At 31.3% G+C, this 10,031-nt stretch overlaps 1 pseudogene; it reads right to left on the bottom strand.

Moving 5' to 3' along the window:
• Window positions 1-9,740, bottom strand: part of LOC137655919 (opioid-binding protein/cell adhesion molecule homolog) — a 61,743-nt pseudogene extending 52,003 nt beyond the window's left edge.
• Window positions 9,741-10,031: the final 291 nt, after the last annotated feature.

The following is a 10,031-nucleotide window of genomic DNA, read 5'->3' as shown; positions in this document are numbered from 1 at the left end:
CGGAATAATTCACAAGTTATAGGAATCCAAAGTTTTCTTTCCTTTACAGAATTACTTCGACTGGAGTTTGGAAGAATTAATTTTATGGTTTTAAACTGGGACTAACTTTTTTCTTCACTATTTACCAGAAAAACTTCAGACGAAAATTAAATCCTTGTTTTTTTACTTATTCTCTGTATTTATTTAGTATTAGATTTGATAAATTTTCCACTCCTAATATATTAATTAACGCAAATATCAGGGAGCCATTAACATAAGTAATTACTATTCGTTATACAGCACCTCTCTAAGTGGGTATACCTTAATGCGGTGAAAGGGTTTGGGTATCGAAATAATCAGCTAAGCTGTACTATAGTCCATTTCTTTTATCGACGCAGATTTGCACCGACTCGCAGCGGTGCCCTTTTAGCTCGGAAAAGTTTCCTGATCGCTGATTGGTTAGAATTATCTCGTCCAACCAATCAGCGATCACGGAACTTTTCCGAGCTAATAGGGCACCGCTGCGAGTCGGTGCAAATCTGCATCGCTAAAAGAAATTGACTATAGTTAGGGCCACCAATAATGAATTGGTATCCTGTGAGCGATCAGACGAAAATCGATTGATTTTAGCCCTTCGGAAGCGTTGTAAACTTTGTAGAGCCTTTGAACTCAGTCCAAGTGGTGGAGCAGACAGTGATTTCAGTCTTCTGGAAGCGTTCTTGACTCAGACAGCCTATATAACGTTTACAACACTTCCAGAAGGCTTAAGTCACTGGAATTTCTCTCCTTATTTAGATTGTATTATTATTATTATTATTATTATTATTATTATGACTCGCTAAGCTATAACCCTGGTTGGAAAAACAGGATGCTACAAGCCAAAGGACTCAAATATAGCCCATTGAGGAAAGGACATAGATAAGCTACATGAGAAGTAATAAACAATCAAAACAAACAAGAGGAAGAGAAATAAGATAGAACAGCATGCCTCAAGCAAGAGAACTCTAATCCAAGACAGTGGAAGGCCATAGTACGGAGGTACAATTCTCTCCTTATTAAGATTGTAAAATGTTTACAATGTTTCCAGGAGGCTAAAATCACTAGCTATTTCTCCCACCATCACCAATCCCCACTGGCCAATGTGGTGATCAAAATTGACCAAACCCCAAATATGTAACTGTGACCTTTGCCCTGCAGTGGACTAGACACAGCTGCCTTTGTTGTTGTTGTTACCTCCGTCAACGAAGTTGGAAGGAGGTTATGTTTTACCCTCTGTTTGTGTGTTTGTTTGTGTTTGTGAGTTTATTTGTGTGTGTGTTTGTTTGTGAACAGCTTCTTGGCCACAATTTCAATCGTAAAATAATGAAACTTGCACGGATTATCTATCATGGGAAAAGTTGGAAATTATATAATTTTGGAAAGTCAAGTTCAAAGATCAATGTCAAGCAAAATGCCCAATTCACGTAATCATCCATACGTTTGGACATCGTTGTCACAGAAACTTCAAACTTGCTTCATACTTGAGTGCATGAAAATCCACGCCAATTAATACATATAAAGGTCAAAGGTCAAGATCAAGTAAAAGGTCGAGAAACAAGCTCTACTGAATGCCCCTCTAGTTATTATTGTAATATCAAAACTTAATTATCAACATCAGCAATATATTCGTTGGATCACAATCAAAATCCACACAAAAGGCTAAGCAAGTCCAATTTCCTCTGTCCAATATATTACATTATTATATTATATCCAATATATTATATATTAGGAAATGAAAATGTAATCAATAATAAAATGATAAAATCTCCCTTCGTCTTTCAAGATCTTCCCCTGCCTAACTATATAAACCGATATCTTTTATTTAGTTAATAGGTGCAGTTTTCTATGATTTATCATTATTAGAGTATTTTATGTATAAACTGTAATCATATACAAAATATCATTCTTTGTTTGCTAGGGTTAGAGTTCTCTTGCTTGAGGGTACACTTGAGCACACTATTCTATCTTATTTTTCTTCATCTTGTTTTGTTAAAGTTTTTATAGTTTATATAGGATATATTTATTTTAATATTACTGTTCTTGGAATATTCTATTTTTCTTGTTTTCTTTCCTCACTGGGCTATTTGCCTGGCTTGAGCCCCTGCGCTTATAGCATCCTGCTTTTCCAACTAGGGTTGTAGCTTCGCAAATAATAATGATAATAATAATAATAATGATAATAATAATAATTATAATTATAATAATTATAATAATAATAATAATAATAATAATAATAATAATAATAGGACTTCTCAGTACAATAATAAATAAGAAACATTTAACACAAAATAAAATATTAGCAATATTTTAAACATTTCTATTTGGATAAAAAAGCAAGACATTAATCGATTATAGTTTTTAAGTTCACAAGTGTCTCAAATATACAAACTTTAAAGATCAAATTAACGTGCAAAATTTATAGAGAAGAGAATCTATTCTAAAAAGTATCCGATCATCTAAATAATCATGTTGTGTTATGTTCAAAGTCTTAAGCTCTTTGAAGCTTCAGGGTATTTTGCATAGTTTCCCTTCCTCACTGAGCTATTTTCCCTGTTGGGGCACCTGGGCTTATAGCATCCTGGTTTTCCAACTAGGGTTGTAGCTTATCATTTAATAATAATAATAATAATAATAATAATAATAATAATAAAGAAGATACCATTATAGGTCTTATAGTAATTACATTAGAATTTGAAATGATTTCAGGTACTAAATCAATTAACGCAATTTTAGCTATCGTAAAGAAAGACTAACCCAAGCTATTCCATATGTTTCCATTATCAGTTAAGGTAACTATTTGAAACGAGAGGCTAACCTAATGTAATCCTTGACATGCTTCCATTATCACTTAATGTAACTATTTGAAACGAGAGACTAGCCTAAGGTAATCCATGACATGCTTCCCTTATCAGTTAATATAACTATTTGAAACGAGACTAACCTAATGTAATCCTTGACATGCTTCCCTTATCAGTTAATGTATCTATATGAAATGAGAGACTAACCTAAGGTAATCATTGACATGCTTCCCTTATCAGTTAATGTAACTATTTGAAACGAGAGACTAACCTAAGGTAATCATTGACATGCTTCCCTTATCAGTTAATGTAACTATTTGAAACGAGAGACTAACCTAAGGTAATCATTGACATGCTTCCCTTATCAGTTAATGTAACTATTTGAAACGAGAGATTAACCTAATGTAATCATTGGCATGCTTCCCTTATCACTTAATATAACTATTTGAAACGAGAGACTAACCTAATGTAATCCTTGACATGCGTCCCTTATCAGTTAATATAACTATTTAAAACGAGAGACTAAGCTATGGTAATCGTTGACATGCTTCCCTTATCAGTTAATATAACTATTTGAAACGAGACTAAACTAATGTAATCCTTGGTATGCTTCCCTTATCAGTTAATGTAACTATCTAAACGAGAGATTAACCTAATGTAATCCTTGACATGCTTCCCCTTATTAGTTAATGTAACTATATGAAACGATTTTAGATACCAAATCGACAAACACTCTCCTAGCCATCAGGATGAGAGACTAACATAAGATAATCTATGACATGTTCCCTTTATCAGTTAATGTAACTTTAACTCTAATTAAATAAGAAAAACAAGTAAATATGGCAATACTTAGCATGTTCTACCTTTTTATTTTTCATTTCTTCCTCGAAATCATTCAACAATCAATTTCTGTCTTTGTCTCCTTTTTATTGTATCCCAAGTATCATTTGATATCCATGGCTTTCTCTTTGTAACTGAGCGTCCCAAAACTTCACTAAATAAATAAATAAATAAATAAATAAACAATGATTTATGTTGTTAGATTAATTTCTTAAAATATAATTTATATTACTTCATTATAGATGCATGATTTGACACAATGTTTACTTGAACTTCATTCGCCTGCTATTTAAACTTTTTTTTTTCAACAATGCTGCATTTTTAAGGATGATTTCCTAATTAAGCTTAATGCCCTATTGGACGATTCTAATGTGCAAATGTCATCTGATAAAGACAAAAAATTAAAGTCTGATGGCAAAAAAGAGCTAAATTGATATCGAAGGAAGAGTTCGTTCATAATCATGAGCAGAAATTGCAATTATCTCACCCATAAAAATGATTCTTCATCATCTCCTCCTACGCCTATTGACGCAAAGGGCCTCTGTTTAATTTCTGGATTTCGACAGTCGTCTCTCTGATTAGATCTAATTTACTCAGATCGTTTTCACTCAAATTCCTTCAATTAGCTTTTAATATAAACTACTGTTTAAAATATATATCATATGTATATAATTCAATTATATAAGTTTGGAAAAAAATACACATTATATCTTATTGCATGGAAAATACAAAGTTCCAAACGAAATGTTCAGTCCAATAAGACAATATCAGGTCGAATAACCAACCTCACACAAGACCTATTTTGGAAACTTGATCCAAAATCATGAATCAAGTCTTTGGAATAGATGTGTCTCCATAGCCAGGCGATTGTTAAATGATTCTTCTATTTATTGACCGAATAAAAGTGACGCTGTACACTCGTAAATATGTACGACTGTTTACCCAAGGGATATACAAAATGCAAGCTATTCTGTGTGTACCTTCAATAAATGTGTCAAGACTATTTACCCAAGGGATATGCAAAATGCAAGCTATTCTGTGTGAACCCTCAATAAATGTACAAGACTATTCACCCACGAGACATGCAATATGCAAGCTATTCGGCTAAAAATACCAAAACAACAGTTCAATCAGTTCCAATATTCATCAACCTTGAATAGGATAACGAAACCTACGAGTTAACTTCATGATTGTATCGACTAAACTAACAAGTCGAGATATTCCAACGCGCTACTAAATTCCTCGCGAAATTTTTAGTGGCTGAAATACGTTTTCTTAATGTTTCTTTGATGGATTGGCACCGAACACCGACATCATTTTCTAAAGTGAATTCTCCCAACACCCCCCCCCCCCTTAAACCCCCCTTAAATGCCTCCATCCCCCGCCTTCCCCTACCTTAACCCCGAAATGGAACAGAAATTGATTTTTCCACACTTTTCAGTAGGAGATCATCGCTATTACGTTTATTTTTCATCTCTCCTGCTTAGAAAAACTAGTTCCATATCATCTAAACTTTTTTTATACTTTAAAAAAACATTAGATATTTATTGGAACAAGACGATAACACATACTTATTATAAAGGATGAAAATTGAATTATTATTAACAATAGAAATGGAGTGATAAAATTTACAGGGGATTTCTATACAATGCCATACAGTAGTGATATAAGAAGAAATATTATCAACAATAAAGATGGAGTGATACAATTTACAGAGGATTTCTGTACAATGCCATATAATAGTGATATAAAAGTATCATTTCCAATAAAAATAATGAAAAACCTGAGTAGGTACCAAACGTAATAGTGGAAGAAGTGAAGAAAACTTTAAAAGACATGAAAATAGGTAAAGCCGCTAGAGAAGATGAACTAACAGTTGATTTAATAATAGATGGAGTAGATTTCATGGTAGTAAAACACTGAACTTTATACAAAATGTTTGCAAGAATGTTATATACCAACAGCTTAGAAAATCTTCGTCATTATACTAATTCACAAAAATGGGAGAAACAAAAGACCTGAAAAATTACCGCCCAATATGTTCATTCTCAGATATATATAAAAGATTTACATGGATCAATTAGGCAGAATAGAAAAACCGCTAGACTTTAATCAACCAAGAGACCAGGCAGGATTTAAAAGCAGGCAATCGACAACTGACCATATCCATGAAAAATGACTAAACTAATAGGTATTGCATTTATAGACGATGTGAAAGCTTTTTAATTCCGTCAAAACTTCAGTAGTAATGAAAGCCCCTCAGAAACAAGGGATAGATTAATCATATGTTAGAACACTTAAAGATAATCATTATAGGAAGTACAGCAATCCTAAAATGACATAAAGAGAGTGAGAAAATTCCGATTCTTCTAAGGAGTGCTTAGAAGAAGCTCTTTATGAATTTAGATTGGGAGAATATAGGAATTAATATTAATGGGGAATACCTTAACAACTCAAGATTTTCAGATGACAAAGTTCCATTTAGTGAAGCATGAAGGTGATCGGTAAAAGATGATAGATGACCTGAATAGAGAATGCAGAAATGTAGGACTGAAAATGAATATAAGTAAAATTAGGATAATGTTCAATAAACATACAGAGAAACAACAAATACGGGTTATGAACGAACCTCTAGAGATTGTTAATGAATATACGTACTTAAAACAGAGATTAAGTGTTTCCCTAGGACACGAGACTGAAATTAAAAGAAGGATAAGCATGGATTGAAGGGCTTTTGGTAAACCAATTGGGATTAAGAAAAGTAAAATGTCTCTTTCTCTAAATAGAAAAGTGTTTAATCAGATGGGCCTACCAGTAATAACTCATCATCAGAAGCTGGGAGCCATACGAAAGCCTTAGAACATAAACTGGTTATAACTCAAAGATCTATAGAAATAATAATGAGAATAATAACACTGATACAGAAAAAAGAGCAACATGGATACGAGAGCAAACTAAAGAAAAGGATATTCTTATAACATGTTAGGAAAAGAAATGGACATGGGCTGGGCACATAATGAGAATGACGGATAATAGGACAAGAATATTAACAAAAAGGGTCCCTAGAGATTGCAAATAAAGTAGGGGAAGGAAGAGAAGGACTATAAATTGACGAGCTAGAAAATGTGAATATATAGACTAACCTAGAAAGACCATAAACAGATGTGCGTAGAAGGACAATTCTATGGCTTTTGTCCTTCAGCAGACTGGCAAAGGATGATGATTATGATGATGATGATGATAATGACGATGATGAACGTTTTCCTTAATTTATTTCATTTATCATAATGATGTAAAAGTTGTTTATCAAATAATTTTATTTTCTACTGATTAAAATGGATGATGATTATGATGATGATGATGATGATAATGACGATGATGAACGTCTTCCTTGATTTATTCCATTTATCATAATGATATAAAAGTTGTTTATCAAATAATTTTATTTTTTACTGATTAAAATTATTATTTCTAATGATATATGATTCCAATTATATAAATTTTTAGGTATTTTGATATGTTTTCATTATAGTGAATTATGAAAAAAATTGTTTTTAATAAGGAGCAATATAATTATCTAAGCTATATGAAGACTATACTTTGATCATATAAAAATTATCACATAATTTTATTCCTTCTTGATTAATTTTTTTTTTTATTTCTAAAGATATGTTTCAAATCATATCAAGTTTTAGGTCTTTGGTATCTTTTCATTATAGAGAATTATAAAGAAAAAACTTAGTTTTTTTTAATATGTTTTAAATCATATCAAGTTTTAGGTCTTTGGTATGTTTTCATTATAGAGAATTATAAAGAAAAAAAAAACTTAGTTTTTTTAATGTTTTAAATCATATCAAGTTTTAGGTCTTTGGTATGTTTTCATTATAGAGAATTATAAAGAAAAAAAAACTTAGTTTTTTTATTAAGTTTTTAATCATATCAAGTTTTAGGTCTTTGGTATGTTTTCATTATAGAGAATTATAAAGAAAAAACTTATTTTTTTTAATAAGCAGCAATACAGTTATCTAAGCTATCTAAAGACTTTATATTTTACAACGTGATTGAATAGAATTCCTCGTAAATCTCTCAAAGTTGGCTAGTTAAAAAGCGACCTAAGTTTTTTTTTTTTTTTTTTTTTTTTTGCGCCCCCGCAACGTAATGTTAGGTAGATCACGTAAGTAATCCAACTCTTGTAAGTTGTTTGCTCAGTAATTGCGTATTATTTGAACATGAGTTCAACATAAAAAAAAAATATATATATATATATATATATCTGAATGTTATAATAAAATACCGAAAGAAGTATGGGACATAATGTAGAGACACATAAATTGCACATTTAAATCATTCTAAAATACTAGAAAAAAGATCAAATATACTAGAACTCGAACGTGTATATATATATATATATATATATATATATATATATATATATATATATATATATATATATATATATATATATATATATATATATATATATATATATATATATATATATATATATATATATATATATATATATATATATATATATATATATATATATATATATATATATATATATATATATATATATATATATATATATATCTATATATACATATATATATATATATATATATATATATATATATATATATATATATATATATATATATATATAACAACAACAACAACAATGATGCCGTTTCTAGTCCACTGCAGGACAAAGGCTTCAGATATGTCATTCATGTCTGTGGTTTGACCAGTTTTCATCACCACGCCGGCCATTACGAATTGGTGGTGGCGGGAGACTATAGCCTAATCGCTCACAGCAAACCAACCTAGTATTGGTGGCCCGGACTAGTACAGCTTTGCGGATCATGGCAATACACAAATCCTTTCACCACGTTAAGGTATCTCAAGTCGCTCCCAACAAATACTGTGAATACTTCAACGTGGTGAAAGGGTTTGTGTATCGCCATAATCAGCAAAACTGTACTAGTCCGGGCCAGCCATACTAGCTTGGTTTGCTGTGAGTAATAGGTGAAAGTCTCCCACCATCACCAATCCGTAATGGCCGACGTGGTAAGGAAAACTGGCCAAACCCCAAACATGAATAAGGACATGTCTGAGGCCTTTGTCCTGCAGTGGATTAGAAACTGCTGCATTTCTTGTTGTTGTTTTTTTTGTATATATATATATATATATATATATATATATATATATATATATATATATATATATATATATATATGAAATTATATACATAAATACGGGGCCGTATATGTGTACATACACACACACAAACATATAAATACTACAACCGACATCACAAAAATTATTTTAGCAATTACATTTTTGAATTTATCAAATCAAAGATAAATTGATAATAACGCAACCCTTTAGATATCTTATTAAATATTTTCCTGAGCAATAAATCATTATAAGAAAGATTTCTCCATTAAGCCATGCCATACTAATCTATGATATTAATTCATAATGGTAATCTATTGATATGATCAATAAATTGATTATATAAGTGGAATAACTTCAATTGATATTTTATTGCGTTTTTTATGATAACTGTTTCTTTAAATTGGTATTGGAGTTCAAATGGAAAAGAAAATATGTACCTTTTTAGGTACTATTATGGCAATGGCAGATAGATTTGATAATTACTTAATTACCTATATTTCTAGAACGATGTTCATTATATGTACTACGCCTCCTATATAAAAATAAAACTATATACATCTAATACTTTACCAAGATGGATTGAATACTGAAGATGGAGTGTATACTTTCTGTATGTCCCCTTTTGAGAAGATCAAATACAACACTTATCCTCTAATCGGCACTGTTAGGTCATATCTATTCGAAACAGAGCACAAAATCATTGCAGTCATTTTCTCAGTAACTCCAAAGTTATTTTCCTAGAGGCGTCTGTTTACGAATAACAGAAAACCTTATTGATATAATTAAAGGCGACTTTTTATGCTTCGTAGCCAATGAAAGTTTATAACACGTCAAAAAAATCACTCGTAAAAGCTATGGCCGAGATAAACGACGCACAGAAATCTCTTCTCGTACTCTTCCAGACCAACACTGCCGCCCTCTCTTCAACTTCCGACGACCTGGCGAGGTATCACGTGGTGCCAGAGCGCATCGGGGAAAAATGTCGTACAATGAAAATGAGCGGCGTTGCCAGTGCTCTTCAGGAGCAGTAATGATTTTTTCCATAGCATTCTTTTCGGTTTAATGATAACTCTCATTTCCAAAATATCGCGGCTATTACTACCTCACTCTTAACTAAAAACAAATAACGTTACATTTACATAATCAAAGATAAAATCACTTGTTTATTGGACCCAATAATACGATATGGTTTCC

The sequence above is a fragment of the Palaemon carinicauda genome, chromosome 16 (assembly GCF_036898095.1).
Source record: "Palaemon carinicauda isolate YSFRI2023 chromosome 16, ASM3689809v2, whole genome shotgun sequence".
NCBI lineage: Eukaryota > Metazoa > Arthropoda > Malacostraca > Decapoda > Palaemonidae > Palaemon > Palaemon carinicauda.
This window is presented reverse-complemented; position numbering and strand designations above follow the sequence as displayed.